The sequence below is a fragment of the Barbatula barbatula genome (assembly GCF_947034865.1).
Source record: "Barbatula barbatula genome assembly, chromosome: 17".
Lineage (NCBI taxonomy): Eukaryota > Metazoa > Chordata > Actinopteri > Cypriniformes > Nemacheilidae > Barbatula > Barbatula barbatula.
In genome coordinates this window covers 17599161-17617541 of record NC_136780.1, presented here as the reverse complement: position 1 = coordinate 17617541, position 18381 = coordinate 17599161, and positions in this window count along the sequence as shown.

The following is an 18381-nucleotide window of genomic DNA, read 5'->3' as shown; positions in this document are numbered from 1 at the left end:
CATAGTTCATCAGTGGATGATGAGAATGTCAGTTTTGACAAAGAACACTGATCATTACTAAAATGCTCCAATTGAGCTGTTAGAATGTCAGAAACAAGCTTTCTGAGCTGAGAACTGCATTTTGTGACATAGTTCATCAGTGGATGATGAGAATGTCAGTTTTGACAAAGAACACTGTTCATTACTAAAATGCTCTAATTGAGCTGTTAGAATGTTAGAAACAAGCTTTCTGAGCTGAGAACTGCATTTTTTGACATAGTTCATCAGTGGATGATGAGAATGTCAGTTTTGACAAAGAACACTGTTCATTACTTAAATGCTCCAATTGAGCTGTTAGAATGTCAGAAACAAGCTTTCTGAGCTGAAAACTGCATTTTGTGACAAAACGCATCAGTGGATGATGAGAATGTCAGTTTTGACAAAGAACACTGATCATTACTAAAATGCTCCAATTGAGCTGTTAGAATGTCAGAAACAAGCTTTCTGAGCTGAGAACTGCATTTTGTGACAAAAAGCATCAGTGGATGATGAGAATGTCAGTTTTGACAAAGAACACTGATCATTACTAAAATGCTCCAATTGAGCTGTTAGAATGTCAGAAACAAGCTTTCTGAGCTGAGAAATGCATTTTGTGACAAAGTGCTTCAGTGGATGATGAGAATGTCAGTTTTGACAAAGAACACTGTTCATTACTAAAATGCTCTAATTGAGCTGTTAGAATGTCAGAAACAAGCTTTCTGAGCTGAGAACTGCATTTTGTGACATAGTTCATCAGTGGATGATGAGAATGTCAGTTTTGACAAAGAACACTGTTCATTACTGAAATGCTCCAATTGAGCTGTTAGAATGTCAGAAACAAATTTTCTGAGCTGAGAAATGCATTTTGTGACAAAGTGCATCAGTGGATGATGAGAATGTCAGTTTTGACAAAGAACACTGATCATCACTAAAATGCTCCAATTAAGCTGTTAGAATGTCAGAAACAAGCTTTCTGAGCTGAGAACTGCATTTTGTGACATAGTTCATCAGTGGATGATGAGAATGTCAGTTTTGACAAAGAACACTGTTCATTACTGAAATGCTCCAATTGAGCTGTTAGAATGTCAGAAACAAGCTTTCTGAGCTGAGAAATGCATTTTTTGACAAAAAGCATCAGTGGATGATGAGAATGTCAGTTTTGACAAAGAACACTGTTCATTACTAAAATGCTCTAATTGAGCTGTTAGAATGTTAGAAACAAGCTTTCTGAGCTGAGAACTGCATTTTTTGACATAGTTCATCAGTGGATGATGAGAATGTCAGTTTTGACAAAGAACACTGTTCATTACTAAAATACTCCAATTGAGCTGTTAGAATGTCAGAAACAAGCTTTCTGAGCTGAAAACTGCATTTTGTGACAAAACGCATCAGTGGATGATGAGAATGTCAGTTTTGACAAAGAACACTGATCATTACTAAAATGATCCAATTGAGCTGTTAGAATGTCAGAAACAAGCTTTCTGAGCTGAGAACTGCATTTTGTGACAAAAAGCATCAGTGGATGATGAGAATGTCAGTTTTGACAAAGAACACTGATCATTACTAAAATGCTCCAATTGAGCTGTTAGAATGTCAGAAACAAGCTTTCTGAGCTGAGAACTGCATTTTGTGACATAGTTCATCAGTGGATGATGAGAATGTCAGTTTTGACAAAGAACACTGTTCATTACTGAAATGCTCCAATTGAGCTGTTAGAATGTCAGAAACAAATTTTCTGAGCTGAGAAATGCATTTTGTGACAAAGTGCATCAGTGGATGATGAGAATGTCAGTTTTGACAAAGAACACTGATCATCACTAAAATGCTCCAATTAAGCTGTTAGAATGTCAGAAACAAGCTTTCTGAGCTGAGAACTGCATTTTGTGACATAGTTCATCAGTGGATGATGAGAATGTCAGTTTTGACAAAGAACACTGTTCATTACTGAAATGCTCCAATTGAGCTGTTAGAATGTCAGAAACAAGCTTTCTGAGCTGAGAACTGCATTTTGTGACATAGTTCATCAGTGGATGATGAGAATGTCAGTTTTGACAAAGAACACTGTTCATTACTGAAATGCTCCAATTGAGCTGTTAGAATGTCAGAAACAAGCTTTCTGAGCTGAGAACTGCATTTTGTGACAAAAAGCATCAGTGGATGATGAGAATGTCAGTTTTGACAAAGAACACTGATCATCACTAAAATGCTCCAATTAAGCTGTTAGAATGTCAGAAACAAGCTTTCTGAGCTGAGAACTGCATTTTGTGACATAGTTCATCAGTGGATGATGAGAATGTCAGTTTTGACAAAGAACACTGTTCATTACTGAAATGCTCCAATTGAGCTGTTAGAATGTCAGAAACAAGCTTTCTGAGCTGAGAACTGCAGTTTGTGACAAAAAGCATCAGTGGATGATGAGAATGTCAGTTTTGACAAAGAACACTGTTCATTACTGAAATGCTCCAATTGAGCTGTTAGAATGTCAGAAACAAATTTTCTGAGCTGAGAAATGCATTTTGTGACATAGTGCATCAGTGGATGATGAGAATGTCAGTTTTGACAAAGAACACTGTTCATTACTGAAATGCTCCAATTGAGCTGTTAGAATGTCAGAAACAAGCTTTCTGAGCTGAGAACTGCATTTTGTGACAAAGTGCATCAGTGGATGATGAGAATGTCAGTTTTGACAAAGAACACTGTTCATTACTGAAATGCTCCAATTGAGTTGTTAGAATGTCAGAAACAAGCTTTCTGAGCTGAAAACTGCATTTTGTGACAAAAAGCATCAGTGGATGATGAGAATGTCAGTTTTGACAAAGAAAACTGATCATTACTAAAATGCTCCAATTGAGCTGTTAGAATGTCAGAAACAAGCTTTCTGAGCTGAGAAATGCATTTTGTGACAAAGTGCTTCAGTGGATGATGAGAATGTCAGTTTTGACAAAGAACACTGTTCATTACTAAAATGCTCTAATTGAGCTGTTAGAATGTCAGAAACAAGCTTTCTGAGCTGAGAACTGCATTTTGTGACAAAAAGCATCAGTGGATGATGAGAATGTCAGTTTTGACAAAGAACACTGATCATTACTAAAATGCTCCAATTGAGCTGTTAGAATGTCAGAAACAAGCTTTCTGAGCTGAGAACTGCATTTTGTGACATAGTTCATCAGTGGATGATGAGAATGTCAGTTTTGACAAAGAACACTGTTCATTACTGAAATGCTCCAATTGAGCTGTTAGAATGTCAGAAACAAATTTTCTGAGCTGAGAAATGCATTTTGTGACAAAGTGCATCAGTGGATGATGAGAATGTCAGTTTTGACAAAGAACACTGATCATCACTAAAATGCTCCAATTAAGCTGTTAGAATGTCAGAAACAAGCTTTCTGAGCTGAGAACTGCATTTTGTGACATAGTTCATCAGTGGATGATGAGAATGTCAGTTTTGACAAAGAACACTGTTCATTACTAAAATGCTCTAATTGAGCTGTTAGAATGTCAGAAACAAGCTTTCTGAGCTGAGAAATGCATTTTGTGACAAAAAGCATCAGTGGATGATGAGAATGTCAGTTTTGACAAAGAACACTGATCATTACTAAAATGCTCCAATTGAGCTGTTAGAATGTCAGAAACAAGCTTTCTGAGCTGAGAACTGCATTTTGTGACATAGTTCATCAGTGGATGATGAGAATGTCAGTTTTGACAAAGAACACTGTTCATTACTAAAATGCTCTAATTGAGCTGTTAGAATGTTAGAAACAAGCTTTCTGAGCTGAGAACTGCATTTTTTGACATAGTTCATCAGTGCATGATGAGAATTTCAGTTTTGACAAAGAACACTGATCATTACTAAAATGCTCCAATTGAGCTGTTAGAATGTCAGAAACAAGCTTTCTGAGCTGAGAACTGCATTTTGTGACAAAAAGCATCAGTGGATGATGAGAATGTCAGTTTTGACAAAGAACACTGATCATTACTAAAATGCTCCAATTGAGCTGTTAGAATGTCAGAAACAAGCTTTCTGAGCTGAGAAATGCATTTTGTGACAAAGTGCTTCAGTGGATGATGAGAATGTCAGTTTTGACAAAGAACACTGTTCATTACTAAAATGCTCTAATTGAGCTGTTAGAATGTCAGAAACAAGCTTTCTGAGCTGAGAACTGCATTTTGTGACATAGTTCATCAGTGGATGATGAGAATGTCAGTTTTGACAAAGAACACTGTTCATTACTGAAATGCTCCAATTGAGCTGTTAGAATGTCAGAAACAAATTTTCTGAGCTGAGAAATGCATTTTTTGACAAAAAGCATCAGTGGATGATGAGAATGTCAGTTTTGACAAAGAACACTGATCATTACTAAAATGCTCCAATTGAGCTGTTAGAATGTCAGAAACAAGCTTTCTGAGCTGAGAACTGCATTTTGTGACATAGTTCATCAGTGGATGATGAGAATGTCAGTTTTGACAAAGAACACTGTTCATTACTGAAATGCTCCAATTGAGCTGTTAGAATGTCAGAAACAAGCTTTCTGAGCTGAGAACTGCATTTTGTGACAAAAAGCATCAGTGGATGATGAGAATGTCAGTTTTGACAAAGAACACTGATCATTACTAAAATGCTCCAATTGAGCTGTTAGAATGTCAGAAACAAGCTTTCTGAGCTGAGAAATGCATTTTGTGACAAAGTGCTTCAGTGGATGATGAGAATGTCAGTTTTGACAAAGAACACTGTTCATTACTAAAATGCTCTAATTGAGCTGTTAGAATGTCAGAAACAAGCTTTCTGAGCTGAGAACTGCATTTTGTGACAAAAAGCATCAGTGGATGATGAGAATGTCAGTTTTGACAAAGAACACTGATCATTACTAAAATGCTCCAATTGAGCTGTTAGAATGTCAGAAACAAGCTTTCTGAGCTGAGAACTGCATTTTGTGACATAGTTCATCAGTGGATGATGAGAATGTCAGTTTTGACAAAGAACACTGTTCATTACTGAAATGCTCCAATTGAGCTGTTAGAATGTCAGAAACAAATTTTCTGAGCTGAGAACTGCATTTTGTGACAAAGTGCATCAGTGGATGATGAGAATGTCAGTTTTGACAAAGAACACTGATCATCACTAAAATGCTCCAATTAAGCTGTTAGAATGTCAGAAACAAGCTTTCTGAGCTGAGAACTGCATTTTGTGACATAGTTCATCAGTGGATGATGAGAATGTCAGTTTTGACAAAGAACACTGATCATTACTAAAATGCTCCAATTGAGCTGTTAGAATGTCAGAAACAAGCTTTCTGAGCTGAGAACTGCATTTTGTGACATAGTTCATCAGTGGATGATGAGAATGTCAGTTTTGACAAAGAACACTGTTCATTACTAAAATGCTCTAATTGAGCTGTTAGAATGTTAGAAACAAGCTTTCTGAGCTGAGAACTGCATTTTTTGACATAGTTCATCAGTGGATGATGAGAATGTCAGTTTTGACAAAGAACACTGTTCATTACTTAAATGCTCCAATTGAGCTGTTAGAATGTCAGAAACAAGCTTTCTGAGCTGAAAACTGCATTTTGTGACAAAACGCATCAGTGGATGATGAGAATGTCAGTTTTGACAAAGAACACTGATCATTACTAAAATGCTCCAATTGAGCTGTTAGAATGTCAGAAACAAGCTTTCTGAGCTGAGAACTGCATTTTGTGACAAAAAGCATCAGTGGATGATGAGAATGTCAGTTTTGACAAAGAACACTGATCATTACTAAAATGCTCCAATTGAGCTGTTAGAATGTCAGAAACAAGCTTTCTGAGCTGAGAAATGCATTTTGTGACAAAGTGCTTCAGTGGATGATGAGAATGTCAGTTTTGACAAAGAACACTGTTCATTACTAAAATGCTCTAATTGAGCTGTTAGAATGTCAGAAACAAGCTTTCTGAGCTGAGAACTGCATTTTGTGACATAGTTCATCAGTGGATGATGAGAATGTCAGTTTTGACAAAGAACACTGTTCATTACTGAAATGCTCCAATTGAGCTGTTAGAATGTCAGAAACAAATTTTCTGAGCTGAGAAATGCATTTTGTGACAAAGTGCATCAGTGGATGATGAGAATGTCAGTTTTGACAAAGAACACTGATCATCACTAAAATGCTCCAATTAAGCTGTTAGAATGTCAGAAACAAGCTTTCTGAGCTGAGAACTGCATTTTGTGACATAGTTCATCAGTGGATGATGAGAATGTCAGTTTTGACAAAGAACACTGTTCATTACTGAAATGCTCCAATTGAGCTGTTAGAATGTCAGAAACAAGCTTTCTGAGCTGAGAAATGCATTTTTTGACAAAAAGCATCAGTGGATGATGAGAATGTCAGTTTTGACAAAGAACACTGATCATTACTAAAATGCTCCAATTGAGCTGTTAGAATGTCAGAAACAAGCTTTCTGAGCTGAGAACTGCATTTTGTGACATAGTTCATCAGTGGATGATGAGAATGTCAGTTTTGACAAAGAACACTGTTCATTACTGAAATGCTCCAATTGAGCTGTTAGAATGTCAGAAACAAATTTTCTGAGCTGAGAAATGCATTTTGTGACAAAGTGCATCAGTGGATGATGAGAATGTCAGTTTTGACAAAGAACACTGATCATCACTAAAATGCTCCAATTAAGCTGTTAGAATGTCAGAAACAAGCTTTCTGAGGTAAGAACTGCATTTTGTGACATAGTTCATCAGTGGATGATGAGAATGTCAGTTTTGACAAAGAACACTGTTCCTTACTGAAATGCTCCAATTGAGCTGTTAGAATGTCAGAAACAAGCTTTCTGAGCTGAGAAATGCATTTTGTGACAAAGTGCATCAGTGGATGATGAGAATGTCAGTTTTGACAAAGAACACTGTTCATTACTAAAATGCTCTAATTGAGCTGTTAGAATGTTAGAAACAAGCTTTCTGAGCTGAGAACTGCATTTTTTGACATAGTTCATCAGTGGATGATGAGAATGTCAGTTTTGACAAAGAACACTGTTCATTACTAAAATACTCCAATTGAGCTGTTAGAATGTCAGAAACAAGCTTTCTGAGCTGAAAACTGCATTTTGTGACAAAACGCATCAGTGGATGATGAGAATGTCAGTTTTGACAAAGAACACTGATCATTACTAAAATGATCCAATTGAGCTGTTAGAATGTCAGAAACAAGCTTTCTGAGCTGAGAACTGCATTTTGTGACAAAAAGCATCAGTGGATGATGAGAATGTCAGTTTTGACAAAGAACACTGATCATTACTAAAATGCTCCAATTGAGCTGTTAGAATGTCAGAAACAAGCTTTCTGAGCTGAGAACTGCATTTTGTGACATAGTTCATCAGTGGATGATGAGAATGTCAGTTTTGACAAAGAACACTGTTCATTACTGAAATGCTCCAATTGAGCTGTTAGAATGTCAGAAACAAATTTTCTGAGCTGAGAAATGCATTTTGTGACAAAGTGCATCAGTGGATGATGAGAATGTCAGTTTTGACAAAGAACACTGATCATCACTAAAATGCTCCAATTAAGCTGTTAGAATGTCAGAAACAAGCTTTCTGAGCTGAGAACTGCATTTTGTGACATAGTTCATCAGTGGATGATGAGAATGTCAGTTTTGACAAAGAACACTGTTCATTACTGAAATGCTCCAATTGAGCTGTTAGAATGTCAGAAACAAGCTTTCTGAGCTGAGAACTGCATTTTGTGACAAAAAGCATCAGTGGATGATGAGAATGTCAGTTTTGACAAAGAACACTGATCATCACTAAAATGCTCCAATTAAGCTGTTAGAATGTCATAAACAAGCTTTCTGAGCTGAGAACTGCATTTTGTGACATAGTTCATCAGTGGATGATGAGAATGTCAGTTTTGACAAAGAACACTGTTCATTACTAAAATGCTCTAATTGAGCTGTTAGAATGTCAGAAACAAGCTTTCTGAGCTGAGAACTGCATTTTGTGACAAAAAGCATCAGTGGATGATGAGAATGTCAGTTTTGACAAAGAACACTGATCATTACTAAAATGCTCCAATTGAGCTGTTAGAATGTCAGAAACAAGCTTTCTGAGCTGAGAACTGCATTTTGTGACATAGTTCATCAGTGGATGATGAGAATGTCAGTTTTGACAAAGAACACTGTTCATTACTGAAATGCTCCAATTGAGCTGTTAGAATGTCAGAAACAAATTTTCTGAGCTGAGAAATGCATTTTGTGACAAAGTGCATCAGTGGATGATGAGAATGTCAGTTTTGACAAAGAACACTGATCATCACTAAAATGCTCCAATTAAGCTGTTAGAATGTCAGAAACAAGCTTTCTGAGCTGAGAACTGCATTTTGTGACATAGTTCATCAGTGGATGATGAGAATGTCAGTTTTGACAAAGAACACTGTTCATTACTAAAATGCTCTAATTGAGCTGTTAGAATGTCAGAAACAAGCTTTCTGAGCTGAGAAATGCATTTTGTGACAAAAAGCATCAGTGGATGATGAGAATGTCAGTTTTGACAAAGAACACTGATCATTACTAAAATGCTCCAATTGAGCTGTTAGAATGTCAGAAACAAGCTTTCTGAGCTGAGAACTGCATTTTGTGACATAGTTCATCAGTGGATGATGAGAATGTCAGTTTTGACAAAGAACACTGTTCATTACTAAAATGCTCTAATTGAGCTGTTAGAATGTTAGAAACAAGCTTTCTGAGCTGAGAACTGCATTTTTTGACATAGTTCATCAGTGCATGATGAGAATGTCAGTTTTGACAAAGAACACTGATCATTACTAAAATGCTCCAATTGAGCTGTTAGAATGTCAGAAACAAGCTTTCTGAGCTGAGAACTGCATTTTGTGACAAAAAGCATCAGTGGATGATGAGAATGTCAGTTTTGACAAAGAACACTGATCATTACTAAAATGCTCCAATTGAGCTGTTAGAATGTCAGAAACAAGCTTTCTGAGCTGAGAACTGCATTTTGTGACATAGTTCATCAGTGGATGATGAGAATGTCAGTTTTGACAAAGAACACTGTTCATTACTGAAATGCTCCAATTGAGCTGTTAGAATGTCAGAAACAAATTTTCTGAGCTGAGAAATGCATTTTTTGACAAAAAGCATCAGTGGATGATGAGAATGTCAGTTTTGACAAAGAACACTGATCATTACTAAAATGCTCCAATTGAGCTGTTAGAATGTCAGAAACAAGCTTTCTGAGCTGAGAACTGCATTTTGTGACATAGTTCATCAGTGGATGATGAGAATGTCAGTTTTGACAAAGAACACTGTTCATTACTGAAATGCTCCAATTGAGCTGTTAGAATGTCAGAAACAAGCTTTCTGAGCTGAGAACTGCATTTTGTGACAAAAAGCATCAGTGGATGATGAGAATGTCAGTTTTGACAAAGAACACTGATCATTACTAAAATGCTCCAATTGAGCTGTTAGAATGTCAGAAACAAGCTTTCTGAGCTGAGAAATGCATTTTGTGACAAAGTGCTTCAGTGGATGATGAGAATGTCAGTTTTGACAAAGAACACTGTTCATTACTAAAATGCTCTAATTGAGCTGTTAGAATGTCAGAAACAAGCTTTCTGAGCTGAGAACTGCATTTTGTGACAAAAAGCATCAGTGGATGATGAGAATGTCAGTTTTGACAAAGAACACTGATCATTACTAAAATGCTCCAATTGAGCTGTTAGAATGTCAGAAACAAGCTTTCTGAGCTGAGAACTGCATTTTGTGACATAGTTCATCAGTGGATGATGAGAATGTCAGTTTTGACAAAGAACACTGTTCATTACTGAAATGCTCCAATTGAGCTGTTAGAATGTCAGAAACAAATTTTCTGAGCTGAGAACTGCATTTTGTGACAAAGTGCATCAGTGGATGATGAGAATGTCAGTTTTGACAAAGAACACTGATCATCACTAAAATGCTCCAATTAAGCTGTTAGAATGTCAGAAACAAGCTTTCTGAGCTGAGAACTGCATTTTGTGACATAGTTCATCAGTGGATGATGAGAATGTCAGTTTTGACAAAGAACACTGATCATTACTAAAATGCTCCAATTGAGCTGTTAGAATGTCAGAAACAAGCTTTCTGAGCTGAGAACTGCATTTTGTGACATAGTTCATCAGTGGATGATGAGAATGTCAGTTTTGACAAAGAACACTGTTCATTACTAAAATGCTCTAATTGAGCTGTTAGAATGTTAGAAACAAGCTTTCTGAGCTGAGAACTGCATTTTTTGACATAGTTCATCAGTGGATGATGAGAATGTCAGTTTTGACAAAGAACACTGTTCATTACTTAAATGCTCCAATTGAGCTGTTAGAATGTCAGAAACAAGCTTTCTGAGCTGAAAACTGCATTTTGTGACAAAACGCATCAGTGGATGATGAGAATGTCAGTTTTGACAAAGAACACTGATCATTACTAAAATGCTCCAATTGAGCTGTTAGAATGTCAGAAACAAGCTTTCTGAGCTGAGAACTGCATTTTGTGACAAAAAGCATCAGTGGATGATGAGAATGTCAGTTTTGACAAAGAACACTGATCATTACTAAAATGCTCCAATTGAGCTGTTAGAATGTCAGAAACAAGCTTCCTGAGCTGAGAAATGCATTTTGTGACAAAGTGCTTCAGTGGATGATGAGAATGTCAGTTTTGACAAAGAACACTGTTCATTACTAAAATGCTCTAATTGAGCTGTTAGAATGTCAGAAACAAGCTTTCTGAGCTGAGAACTGCATTTTGTGACATAGTTCATCAGTGGATGATGAGAATGTCAGTTTTGACAAAGAACACTGTTCATTACTGAAATGCTCCAATTGAGCTGTTAGAATGTCAGAAACAAATTTTCTGAGCTGAGAAATGCATTTTGTGACAAAGTGGATCAGTGGATGATGAGAATGTCAGTTTTGACAAAGAACACTGATCATCACTAAAATGCTCCAATTAAGCTGTTAGAATGTCAGAAACAAGCTTTCTGAGCTGAGAACTGCATTTTGTGACATAGTTCATCAGTGGATGATGAGAATGTCAGTTTTGACAAAGAACACTGTTCATTACTGAAATGCTCCAATTGAGCTGTTAGAATGTCAGAAACAAGCTTTCTGAGCTGAGAAATGCATTTTTTGACAAAAAGCATCAGTGGATGATGAGAATGTCAGTTTTGACAAAGAACACTGATCATTACTAAAATGCTCCAATTGAGCTGTTAGAATGTCAGAAACAAGCTTTCTGAGCTGAGAAATGCATTTTTTGACAAAAAGCATCAGTGGATGATGAGAATGTCAGTTTTGACAAAGAACACTGATCATTACTAAAATGCTCCAATTGAGCTGTTAGAATGTCAGAAACAAGCTTTCTGAGCTGAGAACTGCATTTTGTGACATAGTTCATCAGTGGATGATGAGAATGTCAGTTTTGACAAAGAACACTGTTCATTACTTAAATGCTCCAATTGAGCTGTTAGAATGTCAGAAACAAGCTTTCTGAGCTGAAAACTGCATTTTGTGACAAAACGCATCAGTGGATGATGAGAATGTCAGTTTTGACAAAGAACACTGATCATTACTAAAATGCTCCAATTGAGCTGTTAGAATGTCAGAAACAAGCTTTCTGAGCTGAGAACTGCATTTTGTGACAAAAAGCATCAGTGGATGATGAGAATGTCAGTTTTGACAAAGAACACTGATCATTACTAAAATGCTCCAATTGAGCTGTTAGAATGTCAGAAACAAGCTTTCTGAGCTGAGAAATGCATTTTGTGACAAAGTGCTTCAGTGGATGATGAGAATGTCAGTTTTGACAAAGAACACTGTTCATTACTAAAATGCTCTAATTGAGCTGTTAGAATGTCAGAAACAAGCTTTCTGAGCTGAGAACTGCATTTTGTGACATAGTTCATCAGTGGATGATGAGAATGTCAGTTTTGACAAAGAACACTGTTCATTACTGAAATGCTCCAATTGAGCTGTTAGAATGTCAGAAACAAATTTTCTGAGCTGAGAAATGCATTTTGTGACAAAGTGGATCAGTGGATGATGAGAATGTCAGTTTTGACAAAGAACACTGATCATCACTAAAATGCTCCAATTAAGCTGTTAGAATGTCAGAAACAAGCTTTCTGAGCTGAGAACTGCATTTTGTGACATAGTTCATCAGTGGATGATGAGAATGTCAGTTTTGACAAAGAACACTGTTCATTACTGAAATGCTCCAATTGAGCTGTTAGAATGTCAGAAACAAGCTTTCTGAGCTGAGAAATGCATTTTTTGACAAAAAGCATCAGTGGATGATGAGAATGTCAGTTTTGACAAAGAACACTGATCATTACTAAAATGCTCCAATTGAGCTGTTAGAATGTCAGAAACAAGCTTTCTGAGCTGAGAACTGCATTTTGTGACATAGTTCATCAGTGGATGATGAGAATGTCAGTTTTGACAAAGAACACTGTTCATTACTGAAATGCTCCAATTGAGCTGTTAGAATGTCAGAAACAAGCTTTCTGAGCTGAGAACTGCATTTTGTGACAAAAAGCATCAGTGGATGATGAGAATGTCAGTTTTGACAACGAACACTGTTCATTACTGAAATGCTCCAATTGAGCTGTTAGAATGTCAGAAACAAGCTTTCTGAGCTGAGAACTGCATTTTGTGACATAGTTCATCAGTGGATGATGAGAATGTCAGTTTTGACAAAGAACACTGTTCATTACTAAAATGCTCCAATTGAGCTGTTAGAATGTCAGAAACAAGCTTTCTGAGCTGAGAACTGCATTTTGTGACAAAGTTCATCAGTGGATGATGAGAATGTCAGTTTTGACAAAGAACACTGATCATTACTAAAATGCTCCAATTGAGCTGTTCGAATGTCAGAAACAAGCTTTCTGAGCTGAGAAATGCATTTTGTGACAAAGTGCTTCAGTGGATGATGAGAGTGTCAGTTTTGACAAAGAACACTGTTCATTACTAAAATGCTCTAATTGAGCTGTTAGAATGTCAGAAACAAGCTTTCTGAGCTGAGAACTGCATTTTGTGACAAAAAGCATCAGTGGATGATGAGAATGTCAGTTTTGACAAAGAACACTGATCATTACTAAAATGCTCCAATTGAGCTGTTAGAATGTCAGAAACAAGCTTTCTGAGCTGAGAAATGCATTTTGTGACAAAGTGCTTCAGTGGATGATGAGAATGTCAGTTTTGACAAAAAAGACTGTTCATTACTAAAATGCTCTAATTGAGCTGTTAGAATGTCAGAAACAAGCTTTCTGAGCTGAAAACTGCATTTTGTGACAAAAAGCATCAGTGGATGATGAGAATGTAAGTTTTGACAAAGAACACTGATCATTACTAAAATGCTCCAATTGAGCTGTTAGAATGTCAGAAACAAGCTTTCTGAGCTGAGAAATGCATTTTGTGACAAAGTGCTTCAGTGGATGATGAGAATGTCAGTTTTGACAAAGAACACTGTTCATTACTAAAATGCTCTAATTGAGCTGTTAGAATGTCAGAAACAAGCTTTCTGAGCTGAGAACTGCATTTTGTGACATAGTTCATCAGTGGATGATGAGAATGTCAGTTTTGACAAAGAACACTGTTCATTACTAAAATGCTCTAATTGAGCTGTTAGAATGTTAGAAACAAGCTTTCTGAGCTGAGAACTGCATTTTGTGACATAGTTCATCAGTGGATGATGAGAATGTCAGTTTTGACAAAGAACACTGTTCATTACTAAAATGCTCCAATTGAGCTGTTAGAATGTCAGAAACAAGCTTTCTGAGCTGAGAACTGCATTTTGTGACATAGTTCATCAGTGGATGATGAGAATGTCAGTTTTGACAAAGAACACTGTTCATTACTAAAATGCTCCAATTGAGCTGTTAGAATGTCAGAAACAAGCTTTCTGAGCTGAGAAATGCATTTTGTGACAAAGTGAATTAGTGGATGATGAGAATGTCAGTTTTGACAAAGAACACTGATCATCACTAAAATGCTACAATTAAGCTGTTAGAATGTCAGAAACAAGCTTTCTGAGCTGAGAACTGCATTTTGTGACATAGTTCATCAGTGGATGATGAGAATGTCAGTTTTGACAAAGAACACTGATCATCACTAAAATGCTCCAATTAAGCTGTTAGAATGTCAGAAACAAGCTTTCTGAGCTGAGAACTGCATTTTGTGACAAAAAGCATCAGTGGATGATGAGAATGTCAGTTTTGACAAAGAACACTGTTCATTACTGAAATGCTCCAATTGAGCTGTTAGAATGTCAGAAACAAATTTTCTGAGCTGAGAAATGCATTTTGTGACAAAGTGCATCAGTGGATGATGAGAATGTCAGTTTTGACAAAGAACACTGATCATCACTAAAATGCTCCAATTGAGCTGTTAGAATGTCAGAAACAAGCTTTCTGAGCTGAGAACTGCATTTTGTGACAAAGTGCATCAGTGGATGATGAGAATGTCAGTTTTGACAAAGAACACTGTTCATTACTGAAATGCTCCAATTGAGCTGTTAGAATGTCAGAAACAAGCTTTCTGAGCTGAAAACTGCATTTTGTGACAAAAAGCATCAGTGGATGATGAGAATGTCAGTTTTGACAAAGAACACTGATCATTACTAAAATGCTCCAATTGAGCTGTTAGATTGTCAGAAACAAGCTTTCTGAGCTGAGAAATGCATTTTGTGACAAAGTGCTTCAGTGGATGATGAGAATGTCAGTTTTGACAAAGAACACTGTTCATTACTAAAATGCTCTAATTGAGCTGTTAGAATGTCAGAAACGAGCTTTCTGAGCTGAAAACTGCTTTTTGTTACAAAGTGCATCAGTGGATGATGAGAATGTCAGTTTTGACAAAGAACACTATTCATTACTAAAATGTAATAATTGAGCTGTTAGAATGTCAGAAACAAGCTTTCTGAGCTGAGAACTGCATTTTGTGACATAGTTCATCAGTGGATGATGAGAATGTCAGTTTTGACAAAGAACACTGTTCATTACTGAAATGCTCCAATTGAGCTGTTAGAATGTCAGAAACAAATTTTCTGAGCTGAGAAATGCATTTTGTGACAAAGTGCATCAGTGGATGATGAGAATGTCAGTTTTGACAAAGAACACTGATCATCACTAAAATGCTCCAATTAAGCTGTTAGAATGTCAGAAACAAGCTTTCTGAGCTGAGAACTGCATTTTGTGACAAAGTGCATCAGTGGATGATGAGAATGTCAGTTTTGACAAAGAACACTGTTCATTACTGAAATGCTCCAATTGAGCTGTTAGATTGTCAGAAACAAGCTTTCTGAGCTGAGAAATGCATTTTGTGACAAAAAGCATCAGTGGATGATGAGAATGTCAGTTTTGACAAAGAACACTGATCATTACTAAAATGCTCCAATTGAGCTGTTAGAATGTCAGAAACAAGCTTTCTGAGCTGAGAACTTTATTTTGTGACATAGTTCATCAGTGGATGATGAGAATGTCAGTTTTGACAAAGAACACTGTTCATTACTGAAATGCTCCAATTGAGCTGTTAGAATGTCAGAAACAAGCTTTCTGAGCTGAGAACTGCATTTTGTGACAAAAAGCATCAGTGGATGATGAGAATGTCAGTTTTGACAAAGAACACTGATCATCACTAAAATGCTCCAATTAAGCTGTTAGAATGTCAGAAACAAGCTTTCTGAGCTGAGAACTGCATTTTGTGACATAGTTCATCAGTGGATGATGAGAATGTCAGTTTTGACAAAGAACACTGTTCATTACTGAAATGCTCCAATTGAGCTGTTAGAATGTCAGAAACAAGCTTTCTGAGCTGAGAACTGCATTTTGTGACAAAAAGCATCAGTGGATGATGAGAATGTCAGTTTTGACAAAGAACACTGTTCATTACTGAAATGCTCCAATTGAGCTGTTAGAATGTCAGAAACAAATTTTCTGAGCTGAGAAATGCATTTTGTGACAAAGTGCATCAGTGGATGATGAGAATGTCAGTTTTGACAAAGAACACTGATCATCACTAAAATGCTCCAATTAAGCTGTTAGAATGTCAGAAACAAGCTTTCTGAGCTGAGAACTGCATTTTGTGACATAGTTCATCAGTGGATGTGAGAATGTCAGTTTTGACAAAGAACACTGATCATTACTAAAATGCTCCAATTGAGCTGTTAGATTGTCAGAAACAAGCTTTCTGAGCTGAGAAATGCATTTTGTGACAAAGTGCTTCAGTGGATGATGAGAATGTCAGTTTTGACAAAGAACACTGTTCATTACTAAAATGCTCTAATTGAGCTGTTAGAATGTCAGAAACGAGCTTTCTGAGCTGAAAACTGCTTTTTGTTACAAAGTGCATCAGTGGATGATGAGAATGTCAGTTTTGACAAAGAACACTATTCATTACTAAAATGTAATAATTGAGCTGTTAGAATGTCAGAAACAAGCTTTCTGAGCTGAGAACTGCATTTTGTGACATAGTTCATCAGTGGATGATGAGAATGTCAGTTTTGACAAAGAACACTGTTCATTACTGAAATGCTCCAATTGAGCTGTTAGAATGTCAGAAACAAATTTTCTGAGCTGAGAAATGCATTTTGTGACAAAGTGCATCAGTGGATGATGAGAATGTCAGTTTTGACAAAGAACACTGATCATCACTAAAATGCTCCAATTAAGCTGTTAGAATGTCAGAAACAAGCTTTCTGAGCTGAGAACTGCATTTTGTGACAAAGTGCATCAGTGGATGATGAGAATGTCAGTTTTGACAAAGAACACTGTTCATTACTGAAATGCTCCAATTGAGCTGTTAGATTGTCAGAAACAAGCTTTCTGAGCTGAGAAATGCATTTTGTGACAAAAAGCATCAGTGGATGATGAGAATGTCAGTTTTGACAAAGAACACTGATCATTACTAAAATGCTCCAATTGAGCTGTTAGAATGTCAGAAACAAGCTTTCTGAGCTGAGAACTTTATTTTGTGACATAGTTCATCAGTGGATGATGAGAATGTCAGTTTTGACAAAGAACACTGTTCATTACTGAAATGCTCCAATTGAGCTGTTAGAATGTCAGAAACAAGCTTTCTGAGCTGAGAACTGCATTTTGTGACAAAAAGCATCAGTGGATGATGAGAATGTCAGTTTTGACAAAGAACACTGATCATCACTAAAATGCTCCAATTAAGCTGTTAGAATGTCAGAAACAAGCTTTCTGAGCTGAGAACTGCATTTTGTGACATAGTTCATCAGTGGATGATGAGAATGTCAGTTTTGACAAAGAACACTGTTCATTACTGAAATGCTCCAATTGAGCTGTTAGAATGTCAGAAACAAGCTTTCTGAGCTGAGAACTGCATTTTGTGACAAAAAGCATCAGTGGATGATGAGAATGTCAGTTTTGACAAAGAACACTGTTCATTACTGAAATGCTCCAATTGAGCTGTTAGAATGTCAGAAACAAATTTTCTGAGCTGAGAAATGCATTTTGTGACAAAGTGCATCAGTGGATGATGAGAATGTCAGTTTTGACAAAGAACACTGATCATCACTAAAATGCTCCAATTAAGCTGTTAGAATGTCAGAAACAAGCTTTCTGAGCTGAGAACTGCATTTTGTGACATAGTTCATCAGTGGATGTGAGAATGTCAGTTTTGACAAAGAACACTGTTAATTACTGAAATGCTCCAATTGAGCTGTTAGAATGTCAGAAACAAGCTTTCTGAGCTGAGAAATGCATTTTGTGACAAAAAGCATCAGTGGATGATGAGAATGTCAGTTTTGACAAAGAACACTGATCATTACTAAAATGCTCCAATTGAGCTGTTAGAATGTCAGAAACAAGCTTTCTGAGCTGAGAACTGCATTTTGTGACATAGTTCATCAGTGGATGATGAGAATGTCAGTTTTGACAAAGAACACTGATCATTACTAAAATGCTCCAATTGAGCTGTTCGAATGTCAGAAACAAGCTTTCTGAGCTGAGAAATGCATTTTGTGACAAAGTGCTTCAGTGGATGATGAGAGTGTCAGTTTTGACAAAGAACACTGTTCATTACTAAAATGCTCTAATTGAGCTGTTAGAATGTCAGAAACAAGCTTTCTGAGCTGAGAACTGCATTTTGTGACAAAAAGCATCAGTGGATGATGAGAATGTCAGTTTTGACAAAGAACACTGATCATTACTAAAATGCTCCAATTGAGCTGTTAGAATGTCAGAAACAAGCTTTCTGAGCTGAGAAATGCATTTTGTGACAAAGTGCTTCAGTGGATGATGAGAATGTCAGTTTTGACAAAGAACACTGTTCATTACTAAAATGCTCTAATTGAGCTGTTAGAATGTCAGAAAC